This window comes from Pinus tabuliformis, chromosome 6 (assembly GCF_031772625.1).
Source record: "Pinus tabuliformis cultivar Carrire ecotype Pingquan chromosome 6, CPIR1, whole genome shotgun sequence".
NCBI classification, from domain to species: Eukaryota; Viridiplantae; Streptophyta; class Pinopsida; order Pinales; family Pinaceae; genus Pinus; species Pinus tabuliformis.
Window position 1 is genome coordinate 642,004,256 of NC_142292.1, and position 24,744 is coordinate 642,028,999.

A 24,744-nucleotide genomic window follows, 5' to 3' on the forward strand; every position below is an offset into this window, starting at 1 on the left:
AGGAGGAATTAATAATTTTTTTTTTAATTTACCATGGTAAGTTTTAGATTAGGGTTGTTACAGCAGGAAACTGCCTCTACTCGCATGGGCTCGCCACCAGTCGTTGGCTGGCCAACAACCACATGCCGATCGTTTTCAAATGATCGAATAGAAGGGGTGGAGCATTTCGAGGACAAGACAGGGACCTTTCGAAATTGCATTTTCTTTTGTTTTGTTTTGAAAATGGGGAAAACGGAGGGCTCTTCGCAAGAAAGCGTTGTCCCTCCGCCGTTCGTTGTAGACACATTGCGGTCCGTTTCCAAGATGCCTCCTCGATGGGGTTTGTGCTGTCGCGAGGAGGGGAAGTGCAAAGGAGAACCATGGAGGCCCTTCCGACGTTTATAGGGTGGGCGTGGTTGTCGGACAGCATCTTTCTGGATTCCTCTGAGGTATGTGGAGTTTATGAGTTCACTTGGTCACCCATGGCGCAACGTTTCGGTTTGTCTGTAATTGCACCTGCGAACATATTTGGTCGCTGGTGTGGGGCTGTGGAGATTTCGCGTGGCTGGGTCGCAAGGATCGTGCAGCTGCAAAGCCTGTGTGTTTTCAAGATAAAATAGTAAGAGAGCATCCCTGTTGTTGAAATTTGCAGTGAAAGTCAACTTTTCTTTTATGGAATTGAAGAATGCTAACGGGCTCGCTGTTTTTTTTCTTTCATTTTTGTTGAAGATTGTGGAAAACATAAATAACAGGAAACATTAGGAAACTGTCGTAGGAAACTGAAAAAATAGAGTTGTAATCGAAGTATCTATATATAAAAAACAAATATATGAGCGCCCGGGTTAGTGCCAGAACAGAATTTCCGGCAGGGGCCACCCACTCGGCGCAGTCCCCGGCGGATGCGGTTGGTTGACGCAAATGTATTTGCACCGCGGCAGTTAGGAGGATGCCATTGTTGCTGTCAAGGAAGGCGTATAGAAAAAAAAGACCACTTTACATTGTTGCTATGAAGGGACACATGGAAGCACACCATCATGTTGCAAAGCCTATTTCACATAAAATGTTACGAAAATGTCATATTTTAATGCTGGCCTTAACCTAGCATTAATTAGTTTCACTGTTAAAATTTCGGTTTTTGTATTCATCTATATCCAAAGTTTGCTTTAAAAAAAAGGATCACTGGCCATTAGACTCCGAACTGTATGAACGGAGTTGTCACTATTTGATAAGCCCAAAGAAGATATGAATAAAAAAAGCTTTATATAAAGTTTGCCTAAAAAAATAACAATAAGGATCGCTGGCTATAAGAGTCTGAACTCGCCCAAAGAAGATATGAATAAAAAGAACTTTATATTAAGTTTGCCTTAGAAAATAAGGATCACTGGCTATAAGACTCCGAACTCTATGAACACAGTTTTCAGTATCTCATAAGCCCAAAAAAGATATGAATCAACTAATGCTAGTGGAAACGATATATACGATGCCGTGGGCAGGTATAATAACAGTAAAAAAAGAAATGAAAGGGAAACGCAAGATGGTATTAGCAATCCAATTTTTCATTACACCGTTCAATAACAGTAAAAAGAAGTGAAAGGGAAACGCACCCTCTTAAGATGGTATTACTGTTCATTACAGCGTTTTCCATCTTCGAGCGAAACACGGGGACTCCTTTAACACCCAAAATGCTCAACTGTTAAAAATTCTGCAACAGACTCTCACCAGAACGCTAAGACGATAGAGAAAGTTAAAAATTCAATTCTGCAACACACCTTCACTAGAACGACAGCACATATTTATAGGTACCGTGTGATCACGATGGTGAGGAGTACAGCTTCAAATCGGGTGAAACTTTACCAACACGAAGAGGGAAGATGGAAGGTCAGTAACGTAGTTTTTATATTTAATATTTTTTTTGGTTTAATATTTATGATTAAATTTATATATTATTTTATTGATAAGGTTATTTTTTGGGAAGTCTTTTCATATATTAACTCACCTTATTGGTTATATTAGGTAGGAAAATGTTAAAAGAAAAATATTAATGTATAATTTTTTATACAATAAAGTAAAATTATATATTTTAAAATTTTTATTAAAATTTTAGAAGGTTTGGTTAAATATTTCCAAACTGAATTTTTTTAAGACAAAATTTGTCCAATTTTTTGGTGGACATTTTACTCGTTATGACTTACCATAAAGTATGGTCTTTAATAATGGTAAAGTGTTTACTTGAATGATGCGGGAGCACTCAGCAGCAAACGTAGACCGGATCAGAACAGAGGAAAGTCTACCTTAAAGAAGAAAATTAGATTTAAAGCAGATAAAACAGATTTAAAGCGGCTTTAAAGCGGATAAAGGATACTTATCTGTCATGCATGCAGAAAAACAAGGATAGAATCGATGCTTACAATCTAACGCTCTTGTATATATATGTGTAGTGTGATAGGGGTGAGAGAGATCTGTTTGTGAGGTAATTCGTGAGTGGCAAGATGTAGCCGAGCGTGAGCTCGTTTTTAAGGCTGAAATGCCTTAATTTTGTAACCGTGTTGTTTAATATATAAATCTGGGGTTAGTGTTGTTGCGTACATGTGTGTTTTATAATTGCATTCATTCCGTGTTGTGGGTTTGTTTAATTACCATATGTTATTGTTCTAAGTATTATGAATATCATCGTATGGAGTGAGCTGATATGAAGAGAACGTATACAGAGGCACCACATATATATATATTTTTTAAATTCCATATATTGTCATGTATTGTATTAACAATGCTTGTTTCCTTTAGCCGTGGTGTTTGAACTGCATGCGTTGATAGAATCGGAGATCGCCGTTGTTCTGTGGGTTGTATTATAATTTGCAACAGAGTTTTATTGCGTGACACATATCCTATATGCATGCGGTTGTTTCAAAAGCGCCAATGCTGTTTTAAGAGATTAAAGGGATGGCTCGATAGTAATAAAAATCCCACGATTTAAAAATTGAAGAGTTTAAGTTATTTAGAATGCTTCCGTCAGGACTTAGTGGGCCATAACCCACGGTCCAGGATCGAGATTTTCATGGAATTGGGATTTTGGGCAAACCCCAAATTCTCATTTTCATCAGTTGGTATCAGAGCGAGAAAAAGATTCTGCGGAAGGAGGTACAGTTCTTGATAAAGTATGTCTGGTCTTTATATTTTGTGTAGGTAGCAGCAGAGGAAGGTGAGAAGATTACAGAGGAAGGTGAGAAGATTGCAATAGCCTAGAGCGGTTACCAAAAGACCAAGTCTAGAGGAGAGCTTGGTGAGGTAAGAGGCAACAGGGAGGACTAGTTGTTGCAGAGGTAGATTGCAGCTCACAAGTTAAAGTTATTACGAAGACCAGAAGCATATGACCAGGAGGTCATAAATTTTTGTGCCTCGGGAGTCTGATGCGGGAGCACTCAGCAGCAAACGTGGACCGGAGGATCAGAACAGAGGAAAGTCTGCCTTAAAGCAGAAAATTAGATTTAAAGCAGATAAAGCAGATTTAAAGCGGCTTTAAAGCGGATAAAGGATACTTATCTGTCATGCATGCAGAAAAACAAGGATAGGATCAATGCTTATAATCTAACACTCTTGCATATATATGTGTAGTGTGATAGGGGTGAGAGAGATCTGTTTGTGAGGTAATTTGTGAGTGGCAAGATGTAGCCGAGCGTGAGCTCGTTTTTAAGGCTGAAATGCCTTAATTTTGTAACTGTGTTGTTTAATATATAAACCTGGGTTTAGTGTTGTTGCGTACATGTGTGTTTTATAATTGCATTCATTCCGTGTTGTGGGTTTGTTTAATTATCATATGTTATTGTTCTGAGTATTATGAATATCATCGTATGGAGTGGCAGAAATTGTTGAATGGCGTTGAGTGCCAGCGAAGAGGCGATGTGTATGCGTGGAGCTGGTAACGTCCAACGCTGATGAAGGAGAGATCGATTGAAGACAGCGTGCAGCGTGAAGGAAGATTAAATGATTGGAGCGCCAAAGGCACGGTGGTTTTTCGTGCTACGGATGGAGATGCATCTGTCGTATCAAACAGAAAACTAGTGAAGAAGTTCCTTTTGGGTTATAATGCTTTACCTCGGAAGCTTGTGCAGGACGACGACGCACACAAAGATGAACCTGGCGGCGCTAATCTCAACGGCCTGATCTGAAAGCTGGGTCGATCATGATGGAAAGAGGGTTCTGTGTCAATCGAGACAGAAGGGTAATTGGAGCTATTCCTGGTGTAAACGTAGATGATCTTTTTATTTCAGAATGGAGCTATGTGTCATCGGCTTGCATGGCCTATCATGGCAGGAATAGATTACATTAATGCAAAATTCAGTGAGTGGAGTGAGCGGATACGAAGAGAACGTATACAGAGGCGCCATATATATATATTTTAAATTCCATATATTGTCATGTATTGTATTAACAATGCTTGTTTCCTTTAGCCGTGGTGTTTGAATTGCATGCGTTGATAGAATCAGAGATCGTCGTTGTTCTGTGGGTTGTATTATAATTTGCAGCAGAGTTTTATTGTGTGACACATCCTATATACATACGGTTGTTTCAAAAGCGCAAATGTTGTTTTAAGAGATTAAAGGGATGGCTCGATAGTAATAAAAATCCTACAATTTAAAAATTGAAGAGTTTAAGTTATTTAGAATGCTTCCGTCAGGACTTAGTGGGCCATAACCCACGGTCCAGGATCGAGATTTTCATGGAATTGGGATTTTGGGCAAACCCCAAATTCTCATTTTCATCACTGAAAAGTGGGACACATTTAACAATATAAATAACTATGGAAATCTCCAATCACAAAAATAATTATATTAAACGAGATACAATATATTTATTTATTATTTTATTTTTATAAGTCTTAATAAGTGGAATACAGTTAATGAAATTCCGGCCCTTAATAGTGGATAAAGTGAGTAAAGTGTTCACCCGAAAATTCTGGAAAGCAAGCTTAAATGGACACTCTTCCCTCGAAATTTTGACGATACAATATAAATAACTATGGAAATTCCACTTACAAAAATAATTATATTAATAACTGGAATAAAGTTAATTAACCAATATTTAATATTCAGAATTCAATTGTTTTTAATAAATAAATTTTCTTTAATGTGAAGTTTTAAGTTTTATTTTTCCTTTTTTAAATTGATGTTTTGGTTTAACTATTTAAAATTTATTATATTTTTAAAAATCAACATTAGATTAGAATTGTTTCTTTAATGAAAAGGGATTGAGTTTGTCTATTTTTATAACGAATTAATGAGAAGAAAAATAAATTAATAAGTAAGAAAAATAAATTAATAAGTGCATCAAGGAATTAGTAACTAGATAAAGTGATTTAATAAGTGGAACAATTTAATCTTTTCAATGGATTTTTTTAGGGCAATTAAGCCGAGAGGTGCTCTTGAGTTCACTATGATAGAAATATTGTAACGTAATGTCTAATATTTGGATTAAGTCAAATTACATAAAAAATAAAATAAACATAAACATAAAAATGACGCATGGTATTAAGAGTCCATGGTATTGTCACATGGTAATCATGTGGAATATAGCCTATTTAAAGGGGAAAATTGAATGAGCCTACATCCATCTTAATTAGGGATCTACCAAACCTATCGAGTTTTGTATGATAGAAATGTTGTAACATGATGTCTAACATTTTGACTGAGTCAAATTACATAAAAAATAAAATAAAAATAAACATAAAAATGACTCATGGTATTGAGAACCCATGGTATTGACCCATGGTAATCATGTGGAATATATCCTATTTAAAGGGGAAAATTAAACCAACCCTTTGGATCTATCAGTCCTCTTGGGGCTTCGAAGTTAAGATGGATATAGGCTAATTTAACTAATAAATAAAATGATGTAGAAGATGGATATAGGCTATTTTAATTAATAAATTAAATGACCCTTTTCGTATTTTTTCCATAAACATTTTTAAAAATAATAACCTAAGTAATTTAATTTCAAAATTAATTTTAAATAATTGGGAAAAATAATTTTACCCAAAATTTTATCCTCGAATGGTGGAAAAAACAATTTTTTTTCTTAGTTAGACTATTTCGTTTTTCTGAATTGAGATAATGCTTCATCCTAATTTTTTACTTTAATTAAATTTTTTATTTAATTTACTTTACTTGAATTTTGTTTTCTAATTTCAATTATCTAAATTTTCTTAGAATACATTAAAACTTTGGCTCAAACTTTATAATCAAATTTCTCATGATATATATGATGATGTGGAGGAGTTATCATTTTTATTAAACAAAGAAATGCTCTCAAAATTAGTATAAAAGATATGTATGGAAGATATGTGAAGAGATGTTGTAATGTTATGCTATGTTGTATAATGTTATCTAAACATCTTGACTCTCAAAATACATAATTAAAAAAATCATAATTATTAAATAAAATATTTTTAGGAGATCAAATTACATAATATATATATGAATTATAGCTATTAATTAATAATAATTATTAGTAATTATTAATAATTAAACCAACTTAGGTCCATCTTAACTTTCAATTCGTCCGACACCTAAAGAGATCAAATACTCCCATATGCAAACCTTTCCTCAATTTTTGCACTAAAAAATGAGGTTTGAACCTTGAGAGACATAAATCTAGAGTTAAGATCCATCTAGGTTGACATAATACCTACATTTAAAATTATATGTTTAATGATATAACTAAGAGTTATTTTAAATTTACTATTGCCTATGATATTTATGGATATCAATATGCACGTATAATATAGCTAGTAGCATTTATAAATTGGGATATATTTTATTAGATTTGAACTAACTACCTTAAAATCAAATCTATTTTGGAATAAGGCTTCAAAATTCTAATTTAATTATCAATAATTATTAGATGAATGGTATAAATTTAACCACCATGGAAAATTCTAGAATATTCATAATAATATACAGAAATGAACTATTGAAATTGATTTTATTTCAATTTATGAATTAAAAAATCATGTCTTATGAACAAGCTTCATATGAAGTGAGTTATAGTTTTTTCTTGTAGTTTATTCTTATTTGAATCCATCAAATCATTTTATTCCCTTGAATGAAAAAAGACATATATCCTTAACAAAGAGGATGAAACCTAGAGATTAAAGAGGCATGCTATCTAAAACTCATAAAGGGATAATAACACTTCTTTTTTCCACAATTATGCCAATCATCATACGAACGTGAAAACTATATGGTATATCAAGGACAGTGAGGGGAATCCTTTCTCATCCTTTGAGGATATTGCTTAACTTAGTGTTTAGCACTTTGAATCCCTTTTCACTCAGCCCATAGGATGCCCTATTTTTGAGTTTCTAGTTTTGTTATCTCTATTTCCTACTTGCATCTCCAAGGACATGAATGCTTCCCTTTTCGAAGAAGCTACTGAAGGGTATTTTCAAGTAGCCCTTTTATCCATTCAAAAGGAGAAAAGCCTCAATCTGATCATATGAAAATGAAATTCCTTGTGGAATTTTTATTTTATTTGATCAAAGAGGATGTATTAAAGGTTGTTAGATAATCTTATAGATGAAGCTTGGTATTGGCTGTTATTAATTCAAATTTTATTGACCTAATTTTTAAGAAGTAGGAGGCGGCTTCTTTTGATATCACTTGTTGCAATGTGATTTATAAGTTGATATCCAAGATCATTGTAACTACACTGAAGCCTATTCTAAGTTTGATCATTATAGTGGAAGAATTCAATTTTTTACAAAATTGTCAAATACATGATGTTGTTTTTCTATCTTAGGAAGCACTCCACTCAATCAAAACCAAAAGAATTCCTATCATTTCTATTAAAATCAATCTATCCAAAGCCTATAGTCATGTGGATTGGACCTTCTTAACACTGGTTCTCATTCATGTTGACTTAAATATTGCTACTATAAACTGGATTATGGAGTGTATTACTTCTTTTAATTACATTGTGCTTATGACTGTTCATCCATTGAATTTGTTCAATCCTTCTTGTGGCATGTGGCAATGGTTTCCTTTATCCCCCCTTTTCTCTCATCTCGTAGAGGATGAGTTAATCAAGTTTGTTCAAGATGTCATAAAAAAGGGAAGGTTGGGGGGCATTAATATATCCCATAATGTCTCAATTTCCCATGTATTATTTGATGATGGTGTTTTTATTTTCGTCCTTGGAGAAGTGTGTTCCCTTCAAGAAATCTTAGCAATTTTAGACCATTTCTCCCTTCTTACTGCCATGATGGTTAGTAACACAAAGTCTACTATTTCTTTTTATGTTTGGCAAAAATAATAATGCATGCTACTCGGTAATATTTCCATTACCAGTTAAAATTGATTGAAGATGGCATAAAAAATCTATGTTCTTTACTTAAACCAACTAATTACAATTTCAATTATTGGTTCTATATGATTAACAAGGTGGAAGGCCAGATATTTATTTGGACCAATAGAATTTTGTTAAGAGGTGGGCGATTAGTCTTGGCTAAATCGGCTCTTGAAAGTATCCTTGTTTATTCGAGTTAAATTACATGGGTGCCCAAAGGCATTTTAAAAAATATTCAAAAGTTGATTTTTCATTTTCTTTGGTTTGGCATGAAGGATAACAAGGGATGGAATTTAGTGGCATGGGATCAAATTGTTGCTCCAAAAGATTTTGTAGAATGGGGGTTAAAAAATATACACTCTTTTGCTCATGTCTTGGTTGCGTGAAACTTATGACACCTCTAATATAGGTTTATGCAAGAATGAAATGAAATAGAGATTTAAATAGAAATAGAAAGCTACAATGAAAGCTAGACTTCAATTCAGAGACTTGCCTTACCCTCTGCAACTAGCTGAGTTGAGTCGCTAATTAGCTAAAGATATTCTTTCAAATGATCACTGGTTAAAACATGGCTTCATCTTGGTCGCAGGGACGTGGATGAATAGCTAGGGTTTTCAGGCTTATGCAGCTATTCAACTCCATGGAAGGGCGCAAAGGAGGGAGCTCCACTCCCTCCTACAAGTAGGTCGTAGCCAATCGAGGTAAGAAACCAATAGAAAATGTTAGAGGTCCTTCAGGAGAAGGGAAAAGGAACATGGAAGAGGAGCAAGATTGTACCAAATCAACAGAGAATAATAGCACAAAAGAAAATGAGGAAGAAGAAAAGGAACAGGGAGCAAAAAACAAAGCACAAAAGGGACCATGTACACCCAAATCTGAGGTCACACCTAGAGTAGTTCTAAATGATCCTACTGTACAGGTGCAAAGGGACCACATGCGGGCATATTTTATCATTTGTAAATTCATGGGATTATGGACCACTAAAAAGGCATTACAGACATGGATTAAATAACATTGGAAACCAAAAGGAAGCATAGACCTACATCTTGGGTCAAAGGGATTCTTCACTATGGTCTTTAGAAATATTGACGATAAAGACAGGGTGTTTGAAGGAGGGCCCTATTTCTATGCAGCAGCAGGCCTCTACATGCGACCATTGATGATGAACTTTGTCGTGGAGCAAGAGACCTTCACTTCGGTCCCGGTCTGGGTAAGACTCTACTCCTTACCTCTTGATTACTGGCAAATGGAAACGTTATCTTCCATAGGAAATAAAATAGGGAATTTTTTCAAAGCTCTTGAGGCCACGAGAAGGGGAAAATACACTTCCTTTGCATGAATATGTGAGGAGATGGATCTCTCTAGAGCTCTACCACATGAGGTTATCTTGGAATTTTTTGATGAAGAATCGGTGAAAACAGTAGATTATGAACATACTCCATTTAGATGTAGCAGGTGCCATGAGCATGGGCACCTTTTCAGGGATTTCCCTCTCAATGAAATAGAGAACAAGAGTAAAGCTACCACAATGGAAGATATTGAAAGCTTTAACAAAGTGGGACATAGAGGAAAAGGGGGAAAAAGGGGGCCAAAACAACATCAAATAGAAGGGCAATAGGCTAGTCTGAACAAGTACCAAGTACTCAAAGGAGAAGAAGAGATAACAAAAGTAGATCAGGTAATGGAAGGAAGTCTAGTGGAGAAGGAGAAAGAAGAAGATAGTGAACAAACAAAGGATATTAATAAATAGAAAGAGATTATGATGAGTGATGTAGAACTGGAGATGGACTAGGAAATGACCTAGAGTGAGATGGAAATGGAGGACCACGAACTACAGGAAATTGCTGATAGAGAACACCTTGATCTAGAAGGGTTCTTGAAATAAGGAACCATGGGAGGGGTAGACTCACTACCTCAAGAAGAGTTCAATAGATTACAACATTTGTTCATATGGAAAATGCAGGCTAAAGGGTTGGAAAGGTAAAGAAACAATGAAAAGAAGGGTAATGAAGGTGTGAAAACTATGAAAACCACACCAAGATTAGCACCCAGAAACCCAGGAAATAAAAGAGGTTGCAAAAAGAAAATGAGCTATTTATGGAATGTGGAAAGCTAATGATAGATTCAGGTAAGATGAAAGACCTAACCAACTACTCCTTTACAAATCTTTAATAATCAAGTTCACATCTTGGAATATCAAAGGTCTAGGTAGTAAAAGAAAACAAAGAATACTTAGCAATAGAATGAAACAAGAAGCTCCGGATATGATATTTATCTAGGAAATTAAATGTTTCATTCAAAAAATAAAAGAAATTCATAGAAAATGGCTTAATCGATTTGAGTATCTAGAAGTCAAAGCACAGAAGACAGTAGGAGGCATACTCACTCTTTGGAACCCCCAAAAGATTGGCATAATAGATGCTGAGGCATCTAGGAATTATTTATCAGTGGTTATTCAACCTATGGGAGATAGGGAGACTTATAAGGTCATGAATGTTTATGGCCGTCAAAGAATGGATGATAAACTCAAGTTTCCAGATTCTCTTGTGGATCTTAGAGAAAGACATGTAGGAGTACCATGGACCATGGGTGGGGACTTCAATATGATCAAATCAATTTTGAAGAAAAAGGGGGGAACCAGAACTTTAAGCAAAGACTCTTTAGCATTTCAAACTTTTATAGATAATTTGAAGCTAGTTGACACCGATATGAGTAATGGTCTCTTTACTTTGAACAATAAAAGAGAAGGAGAGTCTCAAGTAGCCTCAAAGTTAGACAGATTCATAATCTCACAGGACCTTATGTTCATCGACAATGAAATGATAGTGAGAATTCTCCCTTTTGGAGGCTTAGACCATTGGCTTGTTCAACTTGAGGTTCAGGGCATTGCTACCCCTAGGAATAGACCTTTTAGATTTGCGAATATCTGGCTCACCCACCCAGATTTCATCAGCAAAATTGCAAATTGGTGGACAAAAGATTTGCATATTCATGGTACAAGAATGTTCTTGCTACACAAAATACTAAAGCACATCAAGCTCAGACTTAAAGATTGGAACAAGAATGGATTTGGCAATATTTTTGAAGTAAAAAAAGATATTGAAGATAAAATGTAGAAACTCAGCCAAGCTCTTATCATGGATGGCTTTGATAAGTCAGAAATGATCAAGTCACCAAACATCATCAAGATTGGGAGAATTTATGTAAACAAGAGGAAATATTTTGGAGACAAAAATCTAGAGTTAAATGGCTAAAAGAAGGAGAGCGAAACACTAGATTTTTCCACAGATCCACCATGGCGAACAAATCTCATAATAGGATCTCTTCGATCAAGGACAAGGGAGGTCATCTTCTTAATTCCCATGAAGACATAGAAGCTGTGTTAGTTCAGCACTTTCGAGGTATAGTAAAGGAAACCATTTTAGACAGAGAGCATTTTATCAGGGACTTAACAAGGCATATACCTAGGCTGGTATCTAGAGAGGATAATTTCAACCTTAATAGGCCAGTGATTGAAGAGGAGGTTAGTGAGGTCATCAAAGTAATGCAGAATGGTAAAGCGCTAGGCCCTCATGGTTTCAATGTGGATTTCTTTATATCTTGCTGCGATGCTGTTAAACAGGGTATTCTGAATGTAGTGGAATATTCCAGGATGAATAGAACTATTTTGAAGTTGTTCAGTACTTCCTTCATCTCCCTGATCCCCAAACAGGACAATGCTCAGACTCTAGATAGGCTTAGACCCATATATTTGTGTAGTGTGGTATACAAGATAATATCGAAGGTTGTTGCCAGTAGACTCAAACCTCTTCTTCGTACTCTAATTTCTGTGGAGCAATCTGGTTATGTGGAGGGCGGACAAATTCTCAATAACATCATTCAAGCGCGTGAGGTGGTGCATTCATTGACAAGCAATAGGAAGGCTGGAATGATCATACAATTGGACCTAGCCAAAGCTTACAATAAGTTGAATTGGACCTACATCAGGAAGGTCCTTATTGCTTCTGGGTTTGATCATAACTGGGTAAGATGGGTCATGGCCTTGGTAACTTCTTCTAGCTTTTCAATTCTGATTAATGGTTCTCCCTTCGAGATTTTTATTCCCTCAAGAGGCCTTAGGCAAGGAGATCCACTCTCTCCCTTTCTCTTCATCGTTATGATGGAAGAACTTGGTCAGTCTATCAAGCATGCGGAAGAAGTTGGTAAGATCAAGGGTCTCCAAGTTTTTGAGTCTGGACAGGCTTTGACCCATCAACAATTCTTTGATGATACTATGCTGCAGGGAATCCCCATGGTCAAAGAAGCACTAGCATACAAACAAATCTTGTGTGATTTTACGATGGCAATAGGTATGGAAGTCAATATCTCCAAATCCAAGATTTCTTTTTCAATACCAATATTGCTATTCAGAGGAATATCTCCAAAATTCTGGGCTTTCAAAGGGATTTCATCGCTTCCAAATATTTGGTACTTCCTCTAACTGCTAAACCTTTGCAAAAAAGCATTTGGGAGCCGGCGATTAATAAGATGCACGATAAAATCAGGAAATGGACTATTAGATCTTTAAACTTGTCTGGTCGGTTAGTGCTTACAAAATCTATTCTTCAATCAATCCCCATCTTCGTGCTATCAGAACTTCCAACTAAAAAAGGAGTTTTGCAACAATTTAGAACCATCCAAAGAGACTTTCTTTGGGTTAAGGGAGAGGAAAGAAAGAAATGGGCCTTGGTAGCCTAGGAAAAGATTTGCAAAGCTAAAAACCATGGGGGTCTTGGATTGGATGATCTAGATGTACTAAGAAAAGTTTTAGGGGCAAAATTATGGTGGCGTTGGGTAAAATACCCAAAGGCTCAGTGGGCTAGTATTTGGAAAGAAAAATATGCGAGAAGTTGGCAAAATAATGATCACATAAGGATGTTTGGCATCATAAAGGGCTAACACATCTAGAATAAGGCCTACGAGAACATAGGCTTAGTACAAAAAAATACCTTTTGGGAAATCAGAGAGGGAGATCTAGCTTTATTTTTGGAGGATAAATGGCAATAAGAACCTACACTATTAAGAGAGGAATTTTTGGACCTCAAGAAAGAGACAAACACCAAAGGGTTATCTAAGGTAAAATATTTTTGGGATGAAAACAATAGTGCAGGAAAATGGAGAACCTAGAGGAATATATATTATAGGGATGGTAGCCCCTTGAAAGCAAAAGCAGAGGTACTTATGAAGATGTTGGAACAAAGAAAGATTTTAGTGACAGGGGGGCATGACCAACTTAGATGGGGCAACAATAATGAAGGTAACTTCAATCTTAAGGAGGAAAAATGCATACTCCTTGAGCTAGATTCCAATGTACCAGACAGGATTTGGCAGAACCTATGGAGGCATCAAGGTTGGATGAAGATTAAACTCTTCATGTGGCTAGTACATCATAGGAAAATTTTGACTTGGGATAACATTCAAATGAGGGGTGTTCTGGGGCCTTCCAAATGTCAGCTTTGCGAAGCCCAAGAGGAAACAATGGAGCACCTTCTCAATAATTTCCTTTTCACCTCTACGTTGTGGGATACCTTTTCCAATGTTTTCCAACAGAAAAACAAGGAAAAAGGAAGCATTATCAATACCCTAAACAACTGGAGACGAAACGTCTCTAATTATGAATTTCTTGGCTCAGCTTGGGCTCTAATGCCAAGCTTCATAATATGGAATGTTTGGAAAGGAAGGAACAACATAATCTTCAAAAATGAAAAGAGTTCCTCCCAACGCCTTTTCAAGTAGATCTTAAAACAACTTAAGAAGACGGTAGGTGTAGTAGTGTGAACTTCCCCTAAGAATCCACCTTCAGAAGCTAAAATGGTGATACTTCTTCAGTTAGGTATGCAGGGGCTTATACCACAAGGCTTGGATAGGAAGGTAATGAAACTGGATACTGAGCAGGATTACTGGCATCCTCCTCCTCAGGTCTTTTTGAAATACAATGATGGGGCTTCAAAAGGAAACTCGAGTATTACTAGCTTTGGAGGGGTGTTAAGGGATGAAAACAACAGTATCCTTTTAATCTTCCATTGCCATTTCGGAAGAGCCACTAAAAATATGGTGGAATTAATGGCTCTTGCGCAATGTTTAGAAATCCTGAAGTAGGATAATTTCCAAAATGTGATTGTAGAATCTGATTTTGAGTTAACCATTAACTTGGTCAAGAGAATTAGCTGTGGCATGGAGCTGGAAAAAGTCTCAAAACACTGGAGGCTGCTCCAGGTCTTTCAACAGATTTAGCTTCACCTCCTATGCCTTCGTATAGTTAGTTTTAACCATGTGTGAAGGACGGCCAATAAATTGGCGGGAATTTTGGCCAATCAAGGGGTTCTCTGTACAAAAAGTAGGGTCACGCTCAATTGGCAAGAGTTGCCTCAGAATAGATTAAAGGTGCATTATCATGACCAGGCGGATGAGGACAGGTTGGTGTTTCGAAAAAGAGCCAAAGAGGCGGGGTCTAGTTGATTTGGATTCATTATGTATTGTATTTTCTATTGTGAGGTCATTTTTTGGATGCAGGTCATGGTAGGCCTCCTCAACCCTGGTAAGTACAAACATAGAAGTTTCAAGTGGAAGTTGTTTGGTAGACACTATTTCTTGGGGGTTCGGCTAGACAGATGGATTTTCATCTTACATTGGTTCATGCACCAGCGGAGAGGGGATGGTGTGGGGGGCCAGAGTCCTAGCTTTCTCGGTTACCTTAAAACCCCCGTTTTTCTTTATGTGGACATAATATCGCTCTCGGGGTGGTATATGGTTTATCGCAGGCCCTTCAAGTTGGAAGCAGTATTTTAGAATTGGGAGCAATTCCACTCACCAAGAAACGCATGGCCAAGGGTTGGGAAAGAATACTTCCCTCATTGTGCGGTGATTATCGTTGCTATAGGCTCGTGTGATATGATCCTCAGCTGTCCGATCAAGCAAGACAAATCTACGAACAGAAATAAGTGAGGATGTTGGTGGTCCAGGTGGTTTACTGCGTTGTTAATTGTCGTGCTTAACAATTAACAACGCAGTAAACCACCTCGACCACCAACATCGATGGTTAAGAAAAGGTATGCAGATCTGGGTGAGGACTATCTTTCATGGTGGTATCGCTTCATGGTGGGAATCAATGATTTTCGCTGGTTCTACATGCTCGAGGGTTATCCCCCATTCAAACCCGAGCTCCTTTTATATTGATCCATATTTCCTCATCGGGTCTGATTCTAATTTTAAAGTGTTTGCTTGTTTCCGGCCCCTTTTGAGCCTTGTCCATTGGATCTTTGATGGGAGATCGAATGGTCTCGACTTTGTCTATTTTTTGAGGGTATTGTAGCTTTGTTTGTAGGGCTCGGTGTTTTAACCTTTAGCTCAGTGCCGTCGACTTTAAGAGGATAGCTTTTTCCTTGGCTCATAGTTCCTTGCAGACTGTTGTATATTATGTGATTTGTTCTCCAATTTAATGAAATATAAGGTACGTCTCTTGCTTCAGCCAAAAAAAAACTAGACTTCAATTCATTAATAAAAACTAATAAAAATTATTTACATGTAGAATGGAAATAAGGTAGCTTAGTCGATGGTAGTTATCTCAGAGAAGAGAGGTGATGGGTACCATGATCCTCAAAGGCCTTTTTATTATTGAGAAACAAGGAAAAACCCTAAACATCCAAAAACCAAACCATAGGGGATGAAGCATCAAAATTTTATGTGCCCCTTTGGGGTTAGTTGGTACATCAATTTCGCAGGGTCGTACCTTTTGCATATGATATTTTCTTGATACATATGATACCTCATTAGAAAGGTCTCTCTAGGGAAATCAACTTTTGACTACAGATCCATTCCACTCGTTTATCCATTTTATAAAAAGACGTCATTTAATGCATCAAAACGACTCTAAAATTTCAAGACCCTAAAAACTGTCAAAAATAGTAGATTGTGTTACAAATTAGGAAATTGATGATCTAAAACTATCATGGATATTCAACCTTACAATTCATCCCAATAGATCTGATAATATTATATTAAAATTTTAAGATTCTACACTATTAAAATTTTATTAAACTTTATGATATATAGATTTAATTATTATTAGTGCACACATGCCAATGGAAATCATATGGAGAACTAGAGAAAGAAAAAAATATGGTTATACACACACACATATAAAACAAAAGATATGCTCTCTGGGAAACCCTTTCGGGAGAAAACCCAATTGGAAGGTGAGGCCGCTTCGATCTCTTTATATGTGTGAAAATATTCCTACGAGTACAAAGAAGTAATGCATGGGGCCCGTGGGTTGCTATACTACATAGATCCTCTTTGTGTGCTCTACTTCCTATTGTGCCTAGCTATCTTTTGTCAACTATGGAAAAGATCTCTCAAAATAATGTAATTCCTCTTCCTCCTAGTGGCTCAGTTATAACACAACCCGATAACCTACTAGTGGTTAATTTTAACTACAGAAAGTCTTAACTAGAATTACAATATAGACTCTTCTAGAGTCTTTTACATCTTGTGGCCTATGGACTACTACAATGCACATATCCTCTTTATGTGTTATACCTCTTATTGCTCCTCTCTATCTTTTCGCAACAATGGAATAAAATGTTCTCGAAATAATGGAATGCCTCTTCCTCCTAGTGGCCGAGTTATAACACAACCTGATAGCCTACTAGTGTTTAATTTTGACTACATAAACTCTTAGCTATAGTTAGATTATAAACTCTTCTAGAGTCTTCTACATCATAATCACATGGCTAGCCCCTTTTCCGAGAATAATGAGGGTTGATGCAGCATCCGCTTGAACAATAGGTGTGGAAATGGGAAAGTCAACTTCTGAGTGGCATAAAGTTTGCATATAGACTCTCATTAATGTGATTCTTGCATCATTGGAAATATATTTGTGTGTACAATAGCATGAAATTGTGTGGCACTAGAGTGGAAAATTTTTACTACCAAAAAATGTCATTTGATGCCTCAAGATGATCTCGGAAGGTTCTAAACCCTGTTTCTCCAAAACTGGGTCCCGCCGGTAAAAACGGGTCCCGTGGGATCATTCCTCCACTTTTTCCACTCCAATTGCATCAATATGGATGAAAAAAAATATAATGATCTAATCGGGATCAACTGAAATGAAAGTGTTGTGGGTCTAAGTTGAATAGGCGTGTGGCCACCAATATCCATCTGGATTAGTCCTCCCCCCTATGAAGTAATGGTCCCCATTGCATTGAGATCCTCCATGAGATAGGGAAACTTCTACTAAACTTGGTCCCTGGCGAGCCACTTTCATTGTGTAGGAACTGGCCAACTTTGACAACTTGATACAGTTACATCTTATGTTGACGAGTGTTCTTGATTTTTGTTTCCATGATCCAGTTAGTTGTAGCCTGTTCAACATAGTTTGGGTTGATCTATGCTGGAGATAGCTACTTAGCAATGTCTAATGTGTCCAATAATGGTGGAAAGTATGGATAAAGGTAATCCACATTGAATACAGGGTGCAAGCCAAGGAATGGGTGGGTACTAAGCTCGAAATAATTGTCTCCCATAGCCTTAGTGATGGTGTAAGGCATGTATCAAAGTGGCTGAACATTCTGATACACATCTGAAGGCATTCCTTTGCAAATGGAACCAAACTTTGTCATCCACTTAAAAATTATGCGACACCTGAAGATGGTCATGTCATTATTTGTTTGTGGCCTTGGATTTATCTAAGATGTCATGAACCTATTGGGGGTTGTGTTGAATTTGTTTAATAAACCTCATGGCTTAATCAGCTTCAGCATGAAGATGGGAATATTCCTTCTTTGTAGTTGCAAAAGGTGGTGCAACATCAATGAGACATAATGGTTGAAACCACAGGGCCACTTCAAAGTGGCTATGGCTAGTCGACCCATGGAGAGCTCTATTAGAATTATGTTTGACATAGGGAAGATTCTCATCATGTTGATGACCTTTGTATCGTTTTTAGTCTATGGGTGGATTGTAGTTGACTTCCAATCATATTTATGGAATGACGTGATGTTGTTTTTCTCAGCATGTAATTTTTTTGCATCATTCTATATTCTTGGAGATCCCATTTTTTATTATATTAGATGGTCCAAATTTCTAATAGCTAAGTAAAATTGTAAGACTATAACTTGATTTTACCATGTTAATTCAATCCTCTATACGACATTGCACTTATAGGATTTTTAATATGAATTTTTAATATGTGTCTTTCATATATTCGTATCAATATTTTTCAATACATAGGTTAATTTTTCATGTCCTAGGTGATGATGACACAGTGAATGATTAAGATATCCACTCTTATGATTTCGATGTCCATAAGGAATTTTTGTAATATTAATTTTCACCATCATGGTTTTAATGTTTTCTCAAATTACTACAACTGTATTATTTCCTTCTTACATTAATCATTCTTTATTGATGGTTGCATCTCCACTTGAGATTTTCATGATTTTCACTACAACATCCATTCATGTCTTGACTTCAATTGGATTGACATTTTTTTGCGTAAATAGATTAATCAAATTTATATTTGTTCCCTTTTCTTCAACTTATCTTTTTACTTTTGAAGAGTAATGCTTCCTTTCTTATGAGTTATTCTAACTTGTCTTACAATGGTGTATTTGCAACTTTTAACATATTAATCCATTGAATTAAGTTTTGACTATGATTCTTGATATGAAAAATTTCCTCATTTTTATCTATGAAAAAATTGTCAAACTTCTCTATGGATATTTGATATTTCCTTTTAATTATTGAAGGATTACTTTTGAAATATCAATAAATTCCTCTATTGTTACTAAATTTGATTCCAATGTAGCATCCTATAATTTAAAGAATGGTTTCTTTGCATTTAAGATGAAGATGCCTAGTGATTCCGCCCAAAGTGAACCCAAAATTATGACACTAGAATTACTCCATAAATATATGGTAGTGAATTGTGACACAAAGGTATAGTCTCCAACATTTAGCTGTAAACCAGTTATGCCATATTTTTTTAGCATATTTGATCATAGTGGTCATGTGATTTTACTATTTATTCCAATTTAATATGACATTGTTTTTTTATCATATTTTATATTTTTTAATGATTTCAGCGAAATCAAGAAAAATCCTTCATTTAAAGTTAATTTCACTCAAAAGGATTGTACAATTTTTTTGCTATGTTGGTCCAAAAATTATTTGATGGTTTTAACTTCCTCTAGATCTATGTATATCCCCGACATATTATGTGACTTACAATTTCACCTTTGAAAATTGTGAAGAAAATTTTGTTATGTTTAAGGATATACCATAATTACAACATCTTTCAAGGTTTGACCTAGATGTTGTATGTGATTAAATTTTATTTTCAAAAAATTGTAATTTCATCTAGGTATAGTACTACATTCTTACTGATTAAAGTCCCAAGAAGATATGTTCATAATTCTTTTAAATGGGACACCAATGTTAATTAATCCAAAATGGAATCATGTTGTATCTGAAGGTTCCCCACCTGGTATAGAATGTGATTTTTTATTTATCTTATTCAAAAACTAAAACCTAGTTGTACTATGGAAAAACATTTGAAAAAGAAAATATTTTAGATCTAGAGACTACTTGGAGGATTCACTTGATGGAGGGAATATGGCAGTTATCTTTTTCTAGTGCTTAGTTCAAATTTACAAGTCTACATCTAGGCATATCTCTCCCAACATTTTGCACACATGAACTAAGTTGGCTACCAAAGCATTAGGTGCCTATAATACTATTGGAGCCCCTATATTTTTATTGTTGTGACCCATCCCACTATTTTTTTTCGTTCCCTTACATTATTATTGTTATCTAGGCCCTAACTTTATTTTGAACCCTTAGACTCCTATATATACAAAGGAGGTATTGTCATTTGAATCATCCAAGAAGCGTTCATTTATTTAATGTGAAAGAATATTGCCCCATTGAAGAACCTTATTTTTAAGTCAATTATCTATATTTTCTTCTGTCTTATTATTTTGTTACATAACATTTGGTATCAAAGCTCTGGATCCTAAGGTTATTCTGCTTCAAATAGATCATCTTAGAAATGTTGCTATAACTTGGTTTCTACAAGGCTTATGAAGCCCAAATTTCGAACATGTGGATCAGAAACCTTGTTGAACATCGTGTAAAAAATTTAATTTTGTTTTCTGTATATTTTCTCAGATATGGTTCAAAGAAGTTAGGGTTTTTGCATGTTCCACAATTTAGTCTAAAATAGTTGTTCCGAGGAAAATTGTCATAAATTTTGTTTCGTGCATTAAATTTCAATTTTGTAAAAAAGTTTCTAAAAGGGTACCTACTCTAGTTTCTCTTGTATAATTTTTGGGGTCGAAAGTCAAAACTGTGACATGTGGCATTCCGTACACGTTCTCTCGACTGAACCACTACATAATCAGGTCATCATGGGAGTTTGGAAATAAATTTTCCTTGAAGAATCCAATCTCATTCTGACATTTGGAGTTGGAATAATACTTGGAGTGCTAACACAAGACAAAAATTTAGACCTTGGAGAGTTAAAATTATAGAGATCCAACAATTTCAGTATTGATCTCCTAAAAGCAAGAAAAATTTGTGCATTTGTTTAATATTTGCATAACTTTTGTTTGAAAAATCAATTTGAAGTGATTCGAAGGGAATAATGAATCATATGAATCATTATTTGGTCCCAATATGCCTCACAACAAAAAAATTGATACACCCATTAATGAAAAAATAATCTCTACTATGACACATGAACACAAGCAAGAAATGCAACATCATATATCAAAATTACGAGACCAAGTGCAACAAATTTTTATGTCACAAAGTGTAACCAAAAAATAATGAAAGGTAAGATGGATCATTTAAAACCATACATGGAAGTGAAGATGAATGTAAATATGGAAGGATTGAAGGAAGATTTCATAAAGCTATTGCAACTAAGACTTCCTAGTGGTGACAAGGTATTCCATGAAAATAAGGATGAGGACAAAAGGAATATGAATTATGATTTTAGGGACTCCAAAAGTGGGTTGAAGAGTACCCAAATTTCAAATATCGATATGAGTAATCTTGATGGAAAGGATATGGTAACATGGATATTACATATAGAGTAGGTCTTTGATCTACACGATGTGCATCACAAACAAAAGGTACACATTACATCTCTATATTTAGAAGCAACTCAATTTATATGGTATTGATGGATTTGTTCTCATAATGTATTTGTCACTTGGACATTTTTTTATGGAGGAATTGATAGAAAATTATGAAGATACAATGAGAAATACCTTCTTTATTCAAATGATAAATATCAAACAAAAGTGTTTAGTTATGCAGCACATTGAGGACTTCCAAAGATTGAATATCAAGGTAACTAATATTCCATAAGATCATCTCATTGTTTCCTTCATAGGGATTTTAGAGGACAACGTCCAACATTATGTGTGCCTTTGGGAACCTATGTCATTGGAAAATACATTCAAGGTGACCAGAAAAGTTGAAAGTAAAATTATGGCAACAAGGAAATCTATCACTCACCAATATAAAGATAGAAGTGTTGCCACTCCTAGATTCCCACAACCTACAAGGTTAACACCGCAACAACTAGAGGAGAGAAAAAGGGCCTTGTTATAGTTGTGGTAGAAAATACACTAAAGGTTATAAGTGTATTGAGAATAAATTATTTTACATAGATTGTGAAGAGGAGGAGAAAAGGAATAAGAAAAATTGAAAGAATAATATATACACCAAGAACCAACCCAAAGGGATGATGAAAGGAATCCAACAATATATTGTAATGCATTAGTGAGAATTAGCACTCATCAAACTCTCAAGATAGAAGCATATATGAAGAAGAAAAATGTAATAGTGTTGATTGATTCAGGTAGTACTCATAACTTTTTTCAATGTAATATAGCCAACAATTTGAATTGTTTTCTATATCTAGCACCAGAGTGGCAAGTGATGGTTTTGAAAGGAGGAACTATAAATTTATCATATAATTTCCATAATATAAATATAAGCATGGGTGAATAGCTATTTAATAGTACAATGATTTCCATTGCAATGGGTGGTGTGGTTTCTGTAATAATAGACTAATGGTTGCAATATTTGCAAACAGTAAATTTTAATTTTCAAGAACTTTTGTTGAAATTATTATTGGAAGGAAAGGAAATTGAATTAAGGAGTATCATAGGGAATCCTTGGAAGATAATCAACTCTAATTGCATGAAAAATATTTGAATAAGGAGCAATGGTAATTGGATAGTTATGTTTAGAAGATGTTCCAACATCTAGTCATCCATTTTTCCAAATCTTCAAAGAGTCCTTAACAATATTTCCCATGTATTTAAGAATCCCAAAGGTATCCCGCCTATTCCTGATCATAATCATGCTATTAAATTGATTCCAGGAAGTGTTCCTCCAAATATTAAACCTTAGTGTCATCTCTATTCCTAGAAGTGTGAAATTTAATGTATGGTTGCAAAAATGTTGCAAGCCCTTATAATTCAACCTGGAGAAATTTTCAACATGGAAATGTGGGTTTTAGTTATTGAAGTTTGATATATTTGTTCAGTATTAATAAATTTCATTATCCCACAAAAATTTTAAAAAATGAAAATGTGAACTTTAATTTAAGCCGACTCCAAATAGAGGAGGGAAAAGATAAATTTTGAAATTCAAAATTTTTCTTCCAAAAGTTAAGTGGGCCCCAGCTAAGAGTCACATTAATTCAATATCCTTCAATCTCTATATATTTTCATTTTTCTTCACTTATTTGTAACCAATTTTGGTTATCCAGATGGCTTTAGAGACACACACAGGACAAGGAAGGCTTATGAAAGCTCAAAAAGAAAATTATCAATTATGCTTGAACTAGGTTCATATTAAATATCTTGCCGTCATGATCATGGTGGTGTGAACGGTTCATCAATCTGAGTCCGAATGAGGAAGATAGAGGCAGTCAAAGTTTTGGTTGACTTTTGCTCACTCAGCAGGTTAATGGAAACACAATTTTGACTTTTTCTGGCATGTGGAATGTAGCCAACTCCTGCCAGATTCTAGGTGAAATTATTGCCTCGTTAAAACGACTCCTTTGAGCAAAAATCCAAATTTTCAAAAAGCCTTATCATTTTATAAAATATAAAAATAAAAAATAAAAAATTATATATATATATATATGTTTTGGTTGGTGGGCCACTAACCCCGCCACCCCCCCAACGACCCACCATATTACGACATAATTAAACGGGGCTAGTGGGAGTTGAACCCATGGCTGGCGGGAGGGATGGCCCCACCCACGCGGTGGCCCCATGTTGAATCTATATATGATATGTACCACCCATCGTACCAACAACCCAAAATACAAACATGCCTCCATTAAAAGATTAATATACAAACAACAGTGTGGGAGTTATGGAGTGAGCTACCCAATGCAGACCGAACCCCCCTAAAAATATGCATGTGTTTTTTAAAACAATAATGTATTAAAATAGGAGGGGCGGGGTTTGACCACCCAACCCATCCTCAACTAATGGGCATCATTACAATCATGCCAAACAGGTTCCTTCATTTATCCGCCCAAAACTTTATATAAGCTCAACATTTGCCCAGTGCACCCAAGCATGGAGGAACTAGGAGTGGGTATGGAAATCAAGGCGATAATTTTTTTATTAATTTATCGCAGGCGGAACCATGACTAAGCGAAATTTCCAAGAGGGTGAATTTTTTGCAGTGTCCAAATTGGACAAACTTTATGTCAATCTTACACCTCTCAGTGACACAAACCTGATGGCGCAGTCAGTTTCCCGATCTAAGAATCCAATTTGCAAGGACCCGAAGGAGGTAATCTTTAAGGAATCTAGGGGAATCTAAAAGATTCTTTAAGCCCTAGATTTTCACTCTCTCAGAATTCAAAAATTTGACAGTTCATTGTGCACTATTCAACACCAAAAATCTAATGGTGTGTTTAGATTTTCCATTTGTTCATTTCATTTTTCAGCCATTTTTCTAAGTGGAATGCAGGTGTGAGTATTCATGTGTGAGTAGTCATTTCCATGTGATTCAACGTTGTGAGATTGATGGTACAAACAACTTCAATAGTTTGACATCCTCTTCTTCATATGGCCCCTAGATGTGAGGTATGTGTAGCGTGTTCATGTACTTCTTTTGCTATGCATTGTGTTGCACAGATCGATATTTGATGTTTGATGTGGGATCTTGTTTCTTACTTGTTTTCATGATTCCTGCTTGATGTGATGCAGAATCATTTGTGGGTTGTACTTGTCGTCATGATTCGTCATGTTGTGTTTTGAGATCCTTTGTTGTATGTTGATGGGATACTCAGGTTGTCACCATGAATGTTTGCATTGAGATCACTGTTATGCCATGTTGGCGGGA